At 41.0% G+C, this 20606-nt stretch overlaps 1 non-coding gene across 1 annotated transcript; it reads right to left on the bottom strand.

Annotated features, from left to right (window-relative positions):
- Positions 1-903: 903 nt before the first annotated feature.
- On the bottom strand, positions 904-1010 carry LOC115718303 (small nucleolar RNA R71). The gene has a single exon (XR_004011883.1). It is a non-coding gene; the product is annotated as a small nucleolar RNA R71 (small nucleolar RNA).
- Positions 1011-20606: the final 19596 nt, after the last annotated feature.

Here is a 20606-nt window from a genome sequence, read left to right as displayed (position 1 = left end):
ATTTTATTTTCTTGTTAATCTTAATTTTTATTTCAATCACAACTTTTTGGTTACCAAATAGAATTATAAGTCTGATTTAGTGGTATTCAGTTCAATTCCTTGTGGGATCGACCTCATCTGTGTGAGTACTACTTGATTACATACACTTGTGTGGCTATTCATATTTTTTGTAACAAGTTTTTAGAGCAGTTGCCGGGGAATTGTTTAAAAATTGACATTACAAAAATTAGATTAAATTCTACTATGGTCAATTCTTTTTGCTTATTGCTAATCTGTTTCTTTTAGATTGTCTTTTTTTATTTCATGGATTGGGGGTGCATGCGACGTCAAGGACAAAGTATAATACTGCCTATTGATCCTGAAATTGAAAAGACCTGTAGAAGAAATAGAAGAAACAAAAAGTAAGAAAGAAGCACAGCAAGAGCTGAAACAGAAGAAGTTATGGCTGATAACGCTAATTTCAGTAATAATGACAGCAAGAACGGTAATAACAGAGGTGTCGTAGAAGACCAGGCAAACGGTCGTATTCCACCTGACCGTAGTCTGAGAGACTATGTTCTTCCAACATTGACGGGGGTTCAGTCTTGTATAAGACCACCCGCCGTAGAGGCTAATAACTTTGAGATAAAGCTAGCCATACTCCAAATGATGTAGTCTTCAGTCAAGTTTGGTGGAATGCCCTCTGAAGATCCAAATTTGCACCTGTCAATTTTTATGGAGTTATGCAAAACTTTCAAAGTAAACGGAGTTAGCGATGATGCCATCCGCCTGAGAGTGTTCCCATTCTCGCTGCGGGAGTGAGCCAAAAGTTGGTTAATTTCCTTGCCACCCAACTCAATTGCTACATTGACTTATTTGGAGACAAAGTTCTTGTCCAAGTTTTTTCCTCCAGCAAAAGCTACCAAGCTGAGAGGATAAATTAATAATTTTTATCAACTGAACAATGAATCTCTCTATGAGGCTTGGGAGAGGTTCAAGGATCTCATCAGAAAATGTCCACATCATGGGATTGAAAAGTGGATGTTAATTCACAATTTCTACAATGGGCTGATTGGTAACACCAGAACGATTATGGATGCCGCAGCTGGTGGGGAATTTATGAGAAAAAGTGCAAATGAGGGGTATGATCTACTCAAAGAAATGGCTATGATTAACCAACAATGGCCAACTAAAAGAAGCTAAATGAAGAAGGTAGCTAGTATGCACGAGGTAGACGCCATCACCAAATTGACAGCCCAAGTTGAGGCCCTGACAAAGCTGATGGATGTGTAAGCAAAACAGGCTCAAGTTTCTTGTGAGCTCTGTGGGGGTCCCCACACCTATGACAAATGCCCCATAGATGTGAATAGTTTCCCGATGGATCAAGCAAAAGCCATCGGGAATTATTCTCAAAACAACAACTATGGGTACAATCAAGGAAGGGGTCGACGGCAATATGTACAGGGGCAGTCCTCTAATTTGGAACTATAGGGGTTCTATCAGCAGCAAAATGAGCCCCAATAGAATCAACAACAACCACAGAAACAAGGTTCTAGTGGAGGGTTTAGTCTACAAACAGATTTGTTGCTACAGTTTATGACAGAGACTAGATCATCAATTAAAGTCTTAGAAAATCAAATGGGGCAATTGGCGACTCAAATAGCTACCCGCCGTCAAGGTAACTTGCTTAGCACAACAGAGGTGAACCCAAAAGAAAACTGTAAGGCAATCACCTTGTGAAGTGGGAAGAAGTATGAGGGACCTAATGAAAATGAAACAGTGGAAGAAGTGGTTTACGATCAACCAGCACCGACACCAGCACAGAAGAAGATTATTGAGGGTCTCACATCAAAAGAAGCTTCTTCACCTGTCAGCATTGACCACAAGATCCCTTATCCACGAAGGCTCTGAAAGACCAACCTAGACAGCTAGTTTTCGAAATTTCTAGAAGTAATTAAGAACTTGCACATTAACATCCCCTTTGCAAAGCCTTGGAACAAATGCCAAGCTATGTGAAGTTCATGAAAGAAATCCAGTCCAAGAAGAGAAAAATGGAGTACTATGAAACAGTGGCATTGACCGAGGAGTGTAGTGTAATAATTGCAGAAGAAACTGTAACGTCCCCACTTCAAGCCTCCATTGGGCCCTTACACCCACGGAGTGATGGCTCTTATACATGAGTACATCACTCTGACTGCTTCATGGAATGACGACTCACCCTATAGACAAACACAAGTGTTTCCAGTGTGCTTTGTCCTCACTCGCATGCTTCCTAGGAAGGAGGTCACCCATCCTGAAATTACCCAAGGTCAAGCACGCTTAACTGTGGAGTTCTTTCGTGATGGGGTACCGAAAAATAAGATGAACCTTGTTGACATAGGTAGCACCAATCAATCCATTTAAGCTCTCTTCAACTATGTAGTCCCATACCTACACAGTCTCAGAATCATCCAGCTTGACCTTCCCCAGGAAGTGTGGGATTGCACATGTTACCCAGTATTTCCCCTTACGGATCACGGGACTACTGACTGTTACAATCACCCCTCTTATGGGGTCCGATGTCCTTGTCAACCACACTTCCGGCTGGGTCAAGGCTCTGATACCATTTCTAAAGCCCTTTCTAACAGAGACGCCACATGTGTGCTTTTATAAAATTAGTCTTTTACTAATTTATATAATTATACCAAAAGTGTGGTTAATTAAAATTTATACATTTGAACAAACGCATAATTTTTATAAAAGTTAAGTATTAATATTATCAAAATATTTACATTCAGGACTAAAAGTACTTTTACAAAATAAGTTTATATTTCAAATACATTCAAAATGGAGCATCCTGTCCACCGGGCCGTGGCATCGCGACTGATATGTACATTGCTACAGCAACCTCATACTCATTGCTGCTCAACCTTAGCCTTTCCATTACCTGTACCATTTAGCACCCGTGATAAACATGTCTAAACAATTACACAACATCGTAATCACACAATCTTGGTACTTCATAAAGTACCCTTACCACTCGTTACCCACGAGCTATATATGTCACTATCGTTGCCCGATATAGAGAACGATAAGTAAGAAACCTATTTGCGGTTTCAAGAGTAATTACTCATAACAGTAATGACCGTTTCAAACCCTCAGTTATAATTGAGGCTTAACAAACATAAATTCAGGTTCTCGATCATAATCGAGACTATAACAACACAATTGTTAATCACTTAATCCTAAGAGATGCATAACACTTTTCTTAGCTCTGTCCAAAATAAGGTGTGCAGGAAAATCTGAGTGGAAACAAAGCTTTGCGATCCCAGTCCTACGTCACGACAACCAAAACTCATTAAAAGCCTAAAACAAAAATTTCAGAAATAAAACCCTAATCGTAAAACCAAATGTAACCTAACTTCCAACAATCTCAAAATAGGCTACACAACACATAATCAATCCAAACAGACACTAGGTACCCCCCGAGCCAAAACAACACTCGAAGATAACCCTAGAATTCACCCTGTAGATCAACCGGTCGACCGGTTCTGCCAGACCAGAAAACCTTGGGTTTTCGTCCTCAATTTCAACCCAAACCTCCTCCAAACCTAATCAAACTTTCCAGTACAGTGTAATTACACAAATACAACATATTTCAAGCACCAATTTACAACAATTCAACCAATTATCAATTTCACCATACTAGGCTCAAAACCAAGTTCTTAAATAAATAAAAATTGCTATTTTTACATTTAATCAGTCATACAGCACACCACAAACATCATACAAACCCTAAAATAACTTAGAAATAAGCTCAAAATCTAAGCTACCCCAAACAACCCTGAAATCACCATGTTTCTAACAAAAACCCATTATAAACAATGATAAATCACCATAGACTAGGAGGGAGACTTACCTCAAGAACACCTAATAGGAGTTTAAGCACAAATCTGAGCTGAGCTTGCTTTAGTTCCTTCTAGGGTCGATTAGAGGGGAGAGAAAGAGATATGGAATGGTTCTTAGTTTCCTAGGTTTCGGTTCTTAATTTTCATAACTTAGTGATAAATAAAAGTAAATAAATAATAACTTATGTAATTAATATCATTTCAGCCAACCATATAGGACAAAATAGATTTCTATCCCAAAAATGACCATAATGCCCCTCATAACCCTAACTTAAAAGAAATCAAGCGCAGGGGTATTTTAGTAATTCTAAGTAATCTGCCCAAATCGACAACCTAACACTCTAAACTAGTTCAAAATTAAATCCAATTCAATCCATACTTTATTATCGTGATATCTTTGACCACACTGTCAAGTTCCCACGGTTGCCGGGCCTGAAATATTTTACTTCAAAAATGGTATCCACGATACCCACATAATCTAGTAAAATCTCCGTAATTAATAAATTACACTTTATTTAATCATTCACTAAATTCACACCATTTAACCTAAGTAAGATCATAATCTTACTCCATTATAAAAATAATTACATATTTAAGAAAATATGTCTAATTAAATACCATATTATTTTTCGGGATATTACAATTATCCCCTACTTATAGAAATTTTGTCCCCAAAATTTACCTGAACAACTCGGGATACTGCTCCCGCATCTGTGACTCTAATTCCCAAGTCACTTCTTCAACCTTGTAGTTCTGCCACAACACTTTAACTAGCAAAAAGTCTTGTTTCACAACACATTTTCCATCCTGTCCAGGATTTGAACTAGTTGTACTTCATATGACAGGTCAGTTTGAAGCTCGATGTCCGCAAAGGGGAAATACCGAGTAAGTTGTGCAATCCCACACCACCTAGGGAAGGTCAAGTGGAATGATTCTAAGACTATGTAGGTATGGGACTAAATAGCTGAAGAGGGCTTAAATGGATTGATTGATACTACTTATATCAACAAGGTGCATCTTGTTTTTGGGTAGCCCATCACGAAAGAACTCCATGGTTAAGCGTGCTTGACCTGGGATAATTTCAGGATGGGTGACCTCCTGGGAAGTTTTCCCAGGAAGTGTGCGAGTGAGGAAAAAGTACCGTGGAAACACTCGTCTTGGTTTGTAGGGTCAGTCATCAGTCCATGAAGCAGCCAGAGTGATGTGATCGTGTATAAGAGCCATTATTCTATGGGTGTAAGGGCCCAATGGAGGCTTGAAGCGGGGGCGTTACATGAAGCATGTAAGATGGCAGTTCCATAGAACCATCTCGTCATTTCCAAGACACGAAGACAATCTCTATAATTGTGGGATTCAGTCAGAGAATAAAGGAAACACACTTTAGGTTCCTATTCCTTACATTGTAATTATACAATTAATACAGTTTCCTATTTTATTCCTTATAGACAACAAGAAATTTGTTACACCCTAACTATATTAGGCGTATTACGTGATTTTTAAACGTACTGTGCAGCTCGTTGCTAATCAACGAGGTTTATGGGAAAACGTGATTAATTAAAATTTTGCTTTTTTAATTAAACTTATAAACCATATTATAAAAGTCTCGGGATCCCGATTTATAAAATCATTTACAAACGTTTTAACTGTTTAACTTTTACATCAAAATGAAAGTCGTCTAACGACAGTTACAAAAATCTCAGTCGTGCTGTCCCGAGGATCGTACGCTCCAGGCCTAACCGCCCCGACATGTACAATCTCATAAGCTCGCTCACGGTCCATCAGCTACAGCCTTGCCTTTACCTACACATGAACATAAACTGTGAGTCGACAGACTCAGTAAGAAAAGCATAATAATATCATACATAAAACTAACTGCCGTGTCCAACACGATGCGAGTCCCGCCATCGCCATGTCCAACATGGTGCGAGCCACTACTGCCATGTCCAACATGGTACTGAGTTTTGAACGTTCAGGGGACGGTACTATTGACAAGTATCCTCCTGATCGGTCGAGCCGGTCATACTCCGCCGCCGGTCATACTCCACCGTACCGACGGGATAGGTCAATAGACGAACCACCAACCAAGTGTCGGCTGATCGGTCGAACCGGTCATACTCCGCCTTGGTCATACTCCACCTGTACCGACGTGACGGGGTTGGATGGTTCGAAGCCTAAATACATAACTAATGTAATCTAGCGGGCTTCCTACATGCACGCTAAACATGTAATCTACATATGCATACCGTTATACTAATCTTACACGGATTCCGATTTCGGGTGTGCCGTCAACCCGACCGGAACCGAAGCCGAACGGACGGACTCGGCTCCTAAACCATAAAAATCACAACGCTATAAGTGACACGCTAAATCACTTCCCGGGACTAAAACTTGGAACTAAAAGTTTCCCTATCGATAAAAAGCATGGCAATACCCCTAAAAACCCAAAAACGAGGAAAACTAGGGTTCGAAAAATCCCCCAACCGTAGACCGGTTGCCCAACCGAATTCCGGTTCGGGAAATTCAGACCCCCATCCGAATTCCGGATGCACAACCGAATCGGTTCCTCGCGAGCGACAACTATAAAAATTCATAACTCGACCAATTCAACCCCAATTGGTCCCAAGCTTTCCAGACCTGTTCTATATGTCCCAAATAACATATCCAAGGCATCAAACCTACCCAGAAACCACAGATACAAAATTTGCCATTGGAGCTCAAGCTTTGAGTTCCAAACTCAAGCTTGAGCAAAACCACCTAAACATGCATTCCACTAGCTTAATTCTACTTAACTAAGCATAAAAACACCTCTGCAAACTAATAGAAATAACAGCAACATCACAGAACATATTCACAACATTTTCCTTCCAAAAACCACATTTTTACATAGAAAACTCAAAGCTTGAACAACCTAGCTAATCATGCATCAAACAACTCAATTAACATCAAATAATCATGCTTTGAACTTCAGAAAAACCAACTAAACACAGCCATAACAACAGCCACAAAAACATGCATGCATCAACAATATACTTTCTTAAAACACAAGAAAACACAAAGAGAAGTTAGAAATCACTTACCACAATCAAGAGCTCCCAAATTAGGTTGAATCTAGCTTGAAAATCAAAGAAAATCCCAGCCCTTGAACCCCAAGCACCCAGCCGAAAAGAGAGAGGAAAAAGAGAGAGTTTTCTATTTTTTCTAACTTTGATATTTTTTGTAAAATAAAGAAATGGAATCAAATACACATATAACATTCATTTCAGCCAATTAATAAATAATTAAACATTTAATTTTCAATTAATAAACTCACTAGAAGACAAAACACTAATGGGGCAAAAAGACCATTTTGCCCCTCCACCATAACATCATGAAAATCAAACTAAAGGGGTATTTTTGGGACATTCTAAATTCCCAGCCATTCCCGACATTCCCAATGTCTAAAACCCGTACCCAAAATACTAACATACTAAGTTGTGATTTCTACTGAGCCAAGCGCCGAGTTCCAAAATACCGGACACCGGAAATGCGAAATATAAAAGCTACTGATGACATAATCATGCATTTCTGAATTCCGTAAATAACAGTACTAAATTATTTAAATAGCTATAAATAATTTCATAATTAAACATAAACAGCTGCTAATTTCCAAATTAACTAAGCGGGCTTTACAACTATCCCCCCCTTAAAAGGATTTCGTCCCCGAAATCTAACCTGAATAACTCTGGATATTGAGCTCGCATATCTGACTCTAGCTCCCAGGTGGCTTCTTCCACCTTACTGTTTCTCCAGAGAACCTTGACCAAAGCTATGGTCTTATTCCGAAGGACTTTATCCTTTCTATCCAGGATCTGCACTGGTTGTTCCTCATATGACATGTCCATTTGAAGCTGAAGACTCTCATAACTGAGTATATGAGAGGGGTCTGAAACGTATTTTCTCAACATTGAGACATGGAATACGTTGTGCACTGCTGATAAGGCTGGAGGCAATGCTAACCGATATGCCACTTGACCTATCTTCTCGAGAATCTCGAAAGGTCCTGTAAACCTAGGGCATAACTTGCCTCTTTTCTCGAAACGTTTAATCCCCTTCATCGGAGATACCCGTAAAAATACATGTTCCCCTACTTGGAACTCAACGTCTCTACGTTTCGGATCTGCGTAACTCTTCTGTCTGCTCTGTGAGGCAAGCATTCTAGCTTTTATCTTTTCTATTGCCTCATTGGTCCGCTGAACTGACTCTGGACCTAGGTATTTCCTCTCCCCTGTCTCATCCCAGTGGATAGGGGATCTACATTTCCTACCGTACAACAGTTCATAGGGAGCCATCCCTATCGTACTCTGGTAACTGTTGTTGTAAGAAAATTCTATCAACGGTAGGTATTTACTCCATGAGCCTTCAAAGTCCATAACACAGGCTCTCAACATATCCTCCAATATCTGAATTGTCCTTTCGGACTGACCATCTGTCTGAGGATGAAATGCTGTACTGAATTTCAGCTTCGTACCCATTGCCCGTTGCAAACTTTGCCAAAATTTGGAGGTGAATTTCGGATCCCTGTCCGAAACTATAGACTTTGGTACCCCGTGAAGTCTCACTATCTCCCTGACATATAACTCTGCCAACTGATCCACTGTAAACGTTGTTCTAACCCGAAAATGAGCGATTTCGTAAATCGATCCACCACTACCCAGATGGAATCATACATACCCGTGGTCCTAGGTAACCCGACCACAAAATCCATCGTAATATCCTCCCATTTCCATTCTGGTAGGGTTAGAGGCTGCAACAACCCTGCTGGTCTCTGATGTTCAGCCTTGATCTGCTGACAAGTGAGGCATCTCGATACGAATTCTACCAAATTCTTCTTCATACCGCTCCACCAGAAGTACGGTTTCAAATCTTGGTACATCTTGGTGGTGCCGGGATGCAGAGAATATGGAGTAGAATGAGCCTCCTCAAAGATCTCGTTTCTCAATTCCACACTGTTCGGAACACAAACCCTGGCTTTATACAAAAGCATCCCACTATCTGACACTGAAAAGTCTTTGGCTTGACCAGCCAATACCTCATCTCGGATTTTCACTAACTCCGGATCTGTCATCTGAGCGACTTTTATTCTTTCTAATAGATCAGATTGCAGCGTCAAGTTGTGAAGCTGACCTACCACAAACTCAATGCTGGATCTAACCATATCCTCAGCTAGCTGAGATGAGATCTGAACCATGCTAGCTACTTGCCCGGGACCCTACGCTCAGGGCATCAGCCACTACATTGGCTTTTCCGGGATGATAGAGGATCTCGCAATCGTAATCCTTCACTAATTCCAACCAACGCCTTTGTCTCATGTTCAAATCTTTTTGAGTAAAGAAATACTTGAGACTTTTATGGTCGGTATAGATCTCACACTTCTCCCCGTACAGGTAATGCCGCCAAATCTTCAGTGCAAAAACCACTGCGGCCAATTCTAAATCATGAGTCGGGTATCGCTGTTCATAATCCTTTAACTGACGGGAGGCATAAGCGATAACCCGATCGGCTTGCATCAATACGCACCCCAAACCCTGTTTGGATGCGTCACGATGAGACTACGAACTTCTCCTTGTCCGAAGGCAAAGCTAGTACGGAGCGGTAATCAATCTCGCTTCGGCTCCTGAAAGCTAGCTTCACATTTATCTGACCAGATAAATCGCTGATTCTTCTTTGTAAGCTCGGTTAGGGGCATTGAAATTTTGGAGAACCCCTCCACGAACCTACGGTAGTACCCAGCTAATCCCAAGAAGCTTCTAATCTCTGTCACTGTCTTCGGTCTCGGCCAGTCCCTGACGGATTCAATCTTCCCGGGATCCACCTTGATCCCATCTTTACTCACAATGTGCCCTAGGAAGGACACCTGAGACAACCAGAACTCACATTTCTTGAACTTGGCATAAAGTCTATGTTCTCGAAGCCGTTGTAGTACCATCTGAAGATGTAACTCGTGTTCCTCTTCTGATTGAGAGTACACGAGGATGTCGTCGATAAACACAATCACACAGATATCGAGGAAATCCTTGAATACTCTATTCATCAGGTCCATGAATGCTGCAGGAGCATTGGTTAGTCCGAATGACATAACCAGAAACTCGTAATGTCCATACCTAGTGCGGAAAGACGTCTTTGGAATGTCCTCCTCTCGGATTCTCAACTGATGATAACCCGAACGGAGATCAATCTTAGAAAAGACCGTCTTCCCCTGAAGCTGATCGAACAAGTCATCGATCCTAGGTAATGGGTATTTATTCTTCACCGTCAGCTTGTTCAACTCTCTGTAGTCGATGCACATCCTCATAGATCCATCCTTCTTCTTGACGAACAAAACCGGGGCTCCCCAGGGTGACACACTGGGCCGAATGAACCCTATGTCAAGCAACCCTTGGAGCTGAATCTTTAATTCCTTAAGTTCAGCTGGAGCCATCCTATACGGGGCTTTGGAAACCGGATCCACCCCTGGTGCCAAGTCAATCACGAAATCGATCTCCCGCTGAGGTGGTAACCCTGGAAGTTCTTCGGGAAAGACGTCCAAAAATTCCCGAACCACTCTAATGTCCTCTGGCCGAATGGTGTCTGGCCGAGTGGTGTCCACCACCACGGCCAGAAACCCTAAGCACCCACCGTGCAATAATTCTCTCGCTGACATAGCTGAGATCACCGGGATCCGAGATCCCTGAACCGAACCCACAAATACAAATGGTTCTTCACTTTCCGGTTGGAAGACCACCATCTTCCTCTTACAGTCAATGCTCGCCGAATATTTAGATAGGAAATCCATTCCTAAAATAATATCAAATTCGACTAAGCTCATCTCTATCAGATCAGCGCTTAACTCTCTACCATCTATCCTGATCGGCATAGACCTAATCCACCTATTGGAGATAACCAATTCTCCGCCAGGTAACAGGGTTCCAAACCCTGATTCATATCTATCAAAGGGTCTACCCAACTTACTAAAGACTCTGGCCGCCACATAAGAATGTGTAGCCCCAGAATCAAATAGCACTGAATGAAGCGAGTTGTTAATAAAAAGCTGACCTGTAACAACTGATGGGCTGGCATCTGCATCAGCCTGCGTGATAGCGAATACCCTGGCTGGAGTGGGTATCGCTGGAGCTCTCGGTGCCTCTGGTCGGAGCTGGGGACATTCCCTCTTGAAGTGTCCGGGCATGCCACAATGAAAGCATCCCTGCCCCTTGCACTCACCCCGATGATGCCTCTTGCAGCTAGGGCACTCGGGATAGGAGAATCGGGTCTCATTACCACCAGGACGACTCCCTCTGTTGCGGTTCCCCCGGAACCTCTTGTTCTGACTCGAGCCGCCGGAAGCAGTGGGTGCCCTCTTCCTCTGATCAATGGCCGAACCACTACTCCCCCTGCTATAGCCTGATGCAGGAGAGGTAGGAGCTCCGCCACTAACCGGAGTACTCGCTGGTTCTGACATGCACCCCACTGCGCCCTCAGCTCGCAGTGCCTTCTCCACCATCTGAGCATAGGTGGTGCTGTCGTCCGTGGTAATCATCAGGTCATGCCTGATCTTGGGATTCAACCCGTCCAGATACTTCTCCTTCTTGCTGAAGTCGGTCGGCACAATTCCCGAGGCTAACCTCGCCAACCCACAACCGAGTAGTATACTCGGTGACGCTCATGTTCTCCCGCCGGGGTCGTGTGAACGAACTCTTTCCTCTTGGCGCTTCTGACCGCCTCATTGTAATATTTCGCGTTGAAGAGTTCCTGGAACCTTTCCCAGGTCATGGTGGTGACATCGTGAATCTGAGACACCATGTCCCACCATACCAGGGCGTCCTCCTGGAACTGAAACGTGGCGCACACCACTTTGTCGTTACCAGTGACACCCATGAAATTCAGGATTCTGGTAATCACTGTCAGCCACTGCTCGGCTTTCATCACGTCCGGACCTCCCAGGAATACCGGAGGTGCTTGCTTCCGGAACCGCTCATACAATGGTTCCAATCTATGGGCCGCCACCACTAACTCGGCCTGGGCAGCAGGGGCAGGTGCCACTGGAACTATAGGCACTGGAACTGCAGGAGCACCCTGCTGTCTCAACCTCTGGATCTCGAGGTCTTGTTCTTCGATCCGGGCTTGCATCTCCGCAAACCGTAACTCCCAGTTCGGGGCTCCCTGATCGGCTGGGGGAGCCTGGGCAGCCTGTGGGGGGTTCTCATCACCCCGGCCACGAGCCCTGCCTCGGGGACCTCTACCTCGGCCCCTGGCAGGTGGGGGAAACTGAGCTCCCTGTCCTTGATTCGACCCTACGGAGTTGCCCTGACTCGTGGTAGTCCGCCTGGCGTCCATCTAGTTAGAACCGCCTGCGAAACCAAGAGTTGGCATATCAGGTCGTATTCAAGGCGAGCTTACTAATGCCGCTTAATTTGGAAATTAGAAATGAAACATGCGCCTATTCTACTATCAGGCTACTAATATGCTTCCTAACAGGCTTTTCTTTTTCATAACTGAATAAAATAAACTACTAAAGCAATAAAGGCTTACTGAACCGTGAACCGAGCTAACTGCTGATGATGATTGTACATGTCGTGACGATCTTCGGAAGACAACCTGGCGGCTCTGATACCAAATTGTTACACCCTAACTATCTTAGGCGTATTACGTGATTTTTAAACGTACTGTGCAGCTCGTTGCTAATCAACGAGGTTTATGGGAAAACGTGATTAATTAAAATTTTGCTTTTTTAATTAAACTTATAAACCATATTATAAAAGTCTCGGGATCCCGATTTATAAAATCATTTACAAACGTTTTAACTGTTTAACTTTTACATCAAAATGAAGTCGTCTAACGACAGTTACAAAAATCTCAGCCGTGCTGTCCCGAGGATCGTACGCTCCAGGCCTAACCGCCCCGACATGTACAATCTCATAAGCTCGCTCACGGTCCATCAGCAACTGCCTTGCCTTTACCTACACATGAACATAAACTGTGAGTCGACAGACTCAGTAAGAAAAGCATAATAATATCATACATAAAACTAACTGTCGTGTCCAACACGATACTGAGTCCCGCTACTGCCATGTCCAACATGGTACTGAGCCACTACTGCCATGTCCAACATGGTACTGAGTTTTGAACGTTCAGGGGACGGTACTATTGACAAGTATCCTCCTGATCGGTCGAACCGGTCATACTCCGCCGCTCGGTCATACTCCGGCTGTACCGACGGGATAGGTCAATAGCCGAACCACCAACCAAGTGTCACTGATCGGTCAAACCGGTCATACTCCGCCGTCGGTCATACTCCACTCGTACCGACGTGACAGGGTTGGATGGTTCGAAGCCTAAATACATAACTAATGTAATCTAGCAGGCTTCCTACATGCACGCTAAACATGTAATCTACATATGCATACTGTTATACTAATCTTACGGATTCCGATTTCGTGTGTCTTGGTCAACCCGACCGGAACCGAAGCCGAACGGCGGACATCGGCTCCTAAACCATAAAAATCACAACGCTATAAGTGACACGCTAAATCACTTCCCGGGGACTAAAACTTGGAACTAAAAGTTTCCCTATCGATAAAAAGCATGGCAATACCCCTAAAAACCCAAAAACGAGGAAAACTAGGGTTCTGAAAAATCCCCCAACCGGTAGACCGGTTGCCCAACCGGAATTCCGGTTTTGGGAAATTCAGGACCCCCATCCGGAATTCCGGATGCACAACCGGAATTCCGGTTCCTCGCAGGCAGCAACTATAAAAATTCATAACTCGACCAATTCAACCCCAATTGGTCCCAAGCTTTCCAGACCTGTTCTATATGTCCCAAATAACATATCCAAGGCATCAAACCTACCCAGAAACCACAGATACAAAATTTGCCATTGGAGCTCAAGCTTTGAGTTCCAAACTCAAGCTTGAGCAAAACCACCTAAACATGCATTCCACTAGCTTAATTCTACTTAACTAAGCATAAAAACACCTCTGCAAACTAATAGAAACAACAGCAACATCACAGAACATATTCACAACATTTTCCTTCCAAAAACCACATTTTTACATAGAAAACTCAAAGCTTGAACAACCTAGCTAATCATGCATCAAACAACTCAATTAACATCAAATAATCATGCTTTGAACTTCAGAAAAACCAACTAAACACAGCCATAACAACAGCCACAAAAACATGCATGCATCAACAATATACTTTCTTAAAACACAAGAAAACACAAAGAGAAGTTAGAAATCACTTACCACAATCAAGAGCTCCCAAATTAGGTTGAATCTAGCTTGAAAATCAAAGAAAATCCCAGCCCTTGAACCCCAAGCACCCAGCCGAAAAGAGAGAGGAAAAAGAGAGAGTTTTCTATTTTTTCTAACTTTGATATTTTTTGTAAAATAAAGAAATGGAATCAAATACACATATAACATTCATTTCAGCCAATTAATAAATAATTAAACATTTAATTTTCAATTAATAAACTCACTAGAAGACAAAACACTAATGGGGCAAAAAGACCATTTTGCCCCTCCACCATAACATCATGAAAATCAAACTAAAGGGGTATTTTTGGGACATTCTAAATTCCCAGCCATTCCCGACATTCCCAATGTCTAAAACCCGTCCCCAAAATACTAACATACTAAGTTGTGATTTCTACTGAGCCAAGCGCCGAGTTCCAAAATACCGGACACCGGAAATGCGAAATATAAAAGCTACTGATGACATAATCATGCATTTCTGAATTCCGTAAATAACAGTACTAAATTATTTAAATAGCTATAAATAATTTCATAATTAAACATAAACAGCTGCTAATTTCCAAATTAACTAAGCGGGCTTTACAAAATCATTCCTCATTTATTTAGTCCCTATAAATAGTGGCATAATCTCACTATGAAAGGGAATAAATGAATTGATTCAGAAATACACTCATGAGAGAAAGTAGTGATTTAAGAGTGAAAATAACTCACAGATCAATTGTAAGAGCTTTTGAAAGGAAGAATGCTTTATTCCTTCTCTCAAGTCAATACAATTACAAGGGGAGTAGGCTATTTCCATTCTCATGGGGCCAAACCTCGTTAAAATCTAGTGTTCACTTTACTTTACTATTTTTACTTTCTTTTATTTGTCTTATTTATTCGCTTTATTTTTGACTCATTGTCGTTGGCTAAAAGTTAGGTCAACAGATAGCATTTAAACCTTGACGATTTGACCGTTGGTAGATAGGGAACTTCCTCATTGTGTGGTGCACGACTATTGCTACCCTACTTGTCGGGCTAAAGACACGTATTGTCTAAAGGTTTCACCTTGCAAAGCTGGTGTATACACAACCCATTGGACAAAATGGAGCTACAGAGCACGTACAAACACTACCAAGGTTTGATGCCGGGAATAAGATCTGATTTATTGTCAGAAGGTATGCAGCCATTGGGTTTCACTTCGAATATTGTATAAGAGAATTCCAGGAACATTTAGCTAAGGCTTTCCCAGTTTATACTACCCTGCTACCATCCTTGAGCACTTGTGACTTCTGTTCCTTCTTGGTAGCAGTTTTACTAATGAAGATCACGGAGTCCTTTCCGTCTATGCTAGAGGGGAGGGCCTCCGAATAACTTTTGATTGTCTACATGTACGCAGTGTATACGTGGCACAATCTTATTGTACACATAGTACAATCTTATTAGTAAATGTAATTAATTATTTTAAAAAAATATAAAAATGTATTTTAAAATTAAAAATAAGTAAAAAAAATTAATCATTTTAAAATTAAAAAATAATGAAGAATTTCCTTTATTTTTCCTTCTTTTTCTTTTCATTTCACTTCTTTTCTGCTTCTTCTTCTTCCACGAGTGAACCCTTCACCTTCTCCTCCATAACCAAGTTGGAACCTGTCCTCCTCCAGAACCAGGTGTGAACATGAACCTCCTCCGCTAAGTGAAAAGCCCCACAACACGCAGCAAACTCGAAGTCCCAAAACGCACTACAACAAATTAAGCTTTTAGTGACACTATATAGTGACACACATAAAAGTGTGGGTCACTAAAAAATTAAAAGTAGTTTTTAGTGACACAGAACATTTGATTGTGTTGCGGTGGTATAAGGATGAAAACTTATTGTGTGTTTGTTGAATTGTTTAAATTATTAATTTACTATAACAGATGGTTAGGCTAATATTATAGGGGAAATGCTGTCCAATTTTTTTTAGAATTTTATTTGTTATTATTGATAAATGTTTGCTTGTTTATTTTATCGTATTGTCAATGAAATTTTATGTTCTTCATTTTGATTTTATTTTTTTGTAATTTCATACGAATGATGTAGGAAGAAAAATATGGATGTCAACAAGTAGGTTATCTGAGGAGTATAGAAATGGGGTTGAATTCTTAATAAGATTTTGTATGGAAAATATGGTAGGCCCAAATGATATTTTTTGTCCATGTGTTAAGTGTGGAAATGTAAAAAAGTTGAATTTATGTAAAGTCAAGGAACATTTATTTTTCAATGGGACTGACAAAAGCTATACAATTTGGTATAGTCATGGGAAAAATTCCCCTAGTAGACCAAATACCTCTCTTAAGCCTAAAGAAGTAAGTGAATATATTGAAGAGGTGAATTGGGATCCATTAGATAAAATGATTGAAGATGCACATTATGGATCATCACTTTTTGGATAGTATGTAATAAAGTTGATGGAAGATTTAATTCAAGCTTCGAACCGGAAACACTTTTTGGCTGAGGTACATAACAAATACAAACTATATAAATATGTCATATATTATTATTATTATTATTATTAAGAATGCATATGATGATAATTTTAATTAACATATTATTTATCTTTAAATTTTGTAGTTAAGTGATGCAAAGTATACAGAAGAAGAAATTGATGACGTGAAAGAGCATTAGGCAAGTGAGATGTTATCGGTTATTCAAACTTATAGACGTTAGTTATTTTTTGTTTTAATAGACCAATGGGCAAGTGAGATGTTATCGTTTATTCAAACTTACCGGGCGTTAGTTGTTTTTTGTTTTAATAGACTAATAGTTATTATATAATTTTACAGTTATGGATTTATTGGTATAATGAACTAATATGTAATATTTATTAGTTTTATTGATGTGAATTATTATAATGGTATAATTTATAAATTTTATATTTAGTTAATTAAAATTATTATTGTTATATTTAATCGTATTTGTATATAATTAATATAAATTATTATTTATACCTAACAACTCTATTAGGTTTTCCATAAAGTCGAAATCTTCCCTTCCTTGGTGTATCATTAGTGATTTAAACAATACTACTAGTCATGCAGATAAAAGAGGAGGAAATAGATATCCGCAAGTGCTGGTGGATGGTTTTAATCAAGCTTTGGTTGACTGTGATCTTGTTGATATGGAGTAAATCGGGTATCCTTACACTTGGGAGCGTGGGAGAGGCACTGATTCATGGGTTGAAATTTGTCTTGACTGAGCCCTCGTTTGTTCTAACTGGTTCCAGAGGTTTCGTATGGCCCAGCTACATAATCGGAAGTATCGACTTTAGATCATTGCCCGCTACTTCTTGAACCGACGGTGCGTTCCGTGACGGTGCCATTTCGTCAGTTTTGTTTTGAAAATGCCTGGCTTCGTGAACCGTTGTGCCGCAGGTTGTAAAAGATAGTTGGGACCTTTGTGAAGGTCAGCATGTTATGAAGAAAATTTCTTATTGTGGGGAATCTCTTCAATCGTGGGGGCGAGATTATACAGGGAACTTTAAGCAATGCATTAGCCATTGGAAGCGGGAGATCCTGTATTGGAAGAAGGGGCGTGATGCTATATCCATTCAGAAGTTCTGCAAGGTTGAGCTGAATCTTAGTGAAGTTATGAACCAACGAGAAGTGTTCAGGCGCCAACCCTCTAAACAGTTGTGGTTTCAAGAAGGTGATAGTAACAGTAAGTATTTTCATGCTAAAGCTACTTCTAGAAAGAAACACAATACTATAACTCGCCTTATGAATGATGTGGGTCAATGGGTTACTTGGGAGGATGAGTTACCGAATGTTATTGTTGATTATTTCAATACCTTATTTACTTCAAATGTGGCCGATTACTCAACTATGGTAGAGGAGATTACTTCTTCAATTACTGTGGATCAGAATTTTGCTTTACTTAGGCCAGTCTTGGAGGAAGAAGTTAGAAGAGCTCTGTTTAGTATGCATCCTGATAAATCTCCTGGTCTCGATGGTATGACCCTAGGCTTTTTCCAGAAATACTGGGAAATAGTGAAGAGCGATGTTGTGAACCAAGTTTGCCATTTTTTTCCGGATGGGAGTATTCATGATGGACTAAATGACACAAATATTGTTTTAATTCTGAAGAAGAAACAACCTACTTCGATGGGTGACCTTTGGCCCATATCCTTGTGCAATGTCTTGTATAAGATAGTGTCTAAGGTGCTTGCAAACCGTTTAAAAGAAGTGTTGCCTCAGATCATATTCCCAAACCAATCTGCTTTCATCCCGGGACGCCTTATTATTGATAATATTATGATAGCATTTGAGGTTATGCACTATCTCAAAAGGAAGCGTAAAGGCAAAGAAGGCTATATGACGCTCAAGCTGGATCATAGTAAAGCTTATGATCGTGTGGAGTGGGGCTTTCTTTGAGCTATGATGAGTAAAATGGGATTTGATTTGCGTTTTGTTGATCTTGTTATTGCTACGGTTAGCTCTGTGAGGTATAAAATAATTCATGGTGGGCATGAGTTGGGTCTGATTATTCCTGGGAAGGGTATTAGACAAGGTGATACTCTATCACCTTATTTATTTCTTATTTCTGCTGAGGGCTTCTCACCTTTGATACGAAAGTTCGAGCGGGATGGTAGGCTTAAAGGTTGCAAGGTGGCTACTGGTGCTCCGGTTATATCTCATATGCTTTTTGCCGATGATAGTTATGTCTATTGTCGCGTAACTGATAGAGAGGCTTCGAATATATTACATATGCTTCAGCTATTTGAGATCGCTTCTGGTCAACAGGTTAACTTCAGTAAGTCCTCTGTATTCTTCAGTAATAATGTGCCTACTGCTACTCGAGACCGATTGTGTGGGATCCTTAGAATGAGACTTGCAGATGAACATAGTACTTATCTTGGGCTCCCTTGTGCCATGTCTGTGTTATTGTTGCCTTTGAAAACTTTTTCACATCTGGAAAGCCTTATGTCTAAGTATTGGTGGAGTTCGGGTGGCAGGAAAGGGGTGAGTTGGTTTAGTTGGAGGAAATTATGCAAAACGAAGAACTCTGGAGGAATGGGTTTTCAGAGTTTGCGTGAGTATAATCTGTCTTTGTTGGGTAATCAAGGTTTTCGGTTACTGCTGTATCAAGACTCCCTTGTGGGTCGGATATATAAGGCTCGATATTTTCCTAACTGTACATTCTTGGAGGCCGAGTTAGGTGGCAATCCGAGTTTTATATGGCGTAGTGTCTTTGAGTCACAAACGCTGCTCAAAGATGGTGCTCGTAGGAGAATAGGGCCTGGTTCATCTACTGAGGTGCTTAACACGCCTTGGCTTTTGTCTGAGGATAATCCGTGTGTGCTCTCTAATCATCTCGCACTAACTAATTGTAAAGTGTCTCAACTTATAAAGCCAGGTAGTAGACAATGGGACTTGGAGCTTATTGAGGACTTGTTTGATTCCCTTGATGTTGAGCTCATCAAACAGGTGTCTTTGAGTGTTAATCTTGCGAGTGATAGTTGGTTTTGGAATAAGGATCCAACTGGATTTTTCACTGTCAAAAGCTCCTATAATCATCTACAGTCGGTCAATGGTACTTGGAACTCCTCTACGGAGGATGATGTTTGGAAGATGTTGTGGAAGCTTAAAGCCGCTCCTAAGATTTTACATTTTGTTGTGAAAGCTCTTTCGGGTTGTTTGCCTACGTGTACTCAACTGTCTAGTAAACATGTTCCGGTGGACTGTGTTGTGCAGCTATGGGGAAGAGTCGATTTTCCATGTTTTGGTTCAATGCCCCTTTGCTCATTCATGTTGGCTTCGATCTGTGTTAGGTGTTGGCCATTCCACAACAATTTTTTTTTGACTGGTTTCTGGAAGTGCTGGCAGCGGGCAATATTGGATTGGTGGAAGAAGCCGTCATGGTTGGTTGGGCAATTTGGAAGGCTCGAAATTACATGCTTTAAAATGGTAGAAGCTATAGTGCTGCTGATGTTATTTGGCTGGCTCGTACCACTCTTCGCCAATGCACGAGTGCTCAGTCTAAGCGGTTGGGCGCAGTGTCTCTGGTTTCCAATCGCACTGACACAAGAGATTATTGATCCCAACCGGCTGCTTGTCAGTTAAAAATTAATGTGGATGGGGCGGTTTTTGAAGCCACAAATGAGATAGGCACGGGTTTTGAAGCACGCGACTGCGATGGCCGAGTGATGGAGGCGTTTTCAACTATTTCTTCTGTCAGCTGCCGACCCGAAATTGCAGAAGTTCTCAGTTTCAAAGAAGCACTTAGTTGGATAAAGAGGAATAACAGGTCAAATGTCATTTTAGAGACAAACAGCATTTTAGTTGTTCAAGCTATTCTTAGTTCGGTATCTATGCCTTTTATTTTTGGTTTATTTGTTAAAGATTATCAAGTTATTTTATCTTCTTTAAGTAATGTTTTTATTGGTCATGTTAAACGGTCTGCTAACAAAGTTGCCCACTGTATGGCATGTGGTGCTTGTTATTGGTC

The sequence above is a fragment of the Cannabis sativa genome, chromosome 5, assembly GCF_029168945.1.
Source record: "Cannabis sativa cultivar Pink pepper isolate KNU-18-1 chromosome 5, ASM2916894v1, whole genome shotgun sequence".
Classification (NCBI taxonomy): domain Eukaryota; kingdom Viridiplantae; phylum Streptophyta; class Magnoliopsida; order Rosales; family Cannabaceae; genus Cannabis; species Cannabis sativa.
The sequence above is the reverse complement of the archived record's forward strand: the minus strand, read 5'-3'. Positions and strand labels throughout refer to the sequence as shown.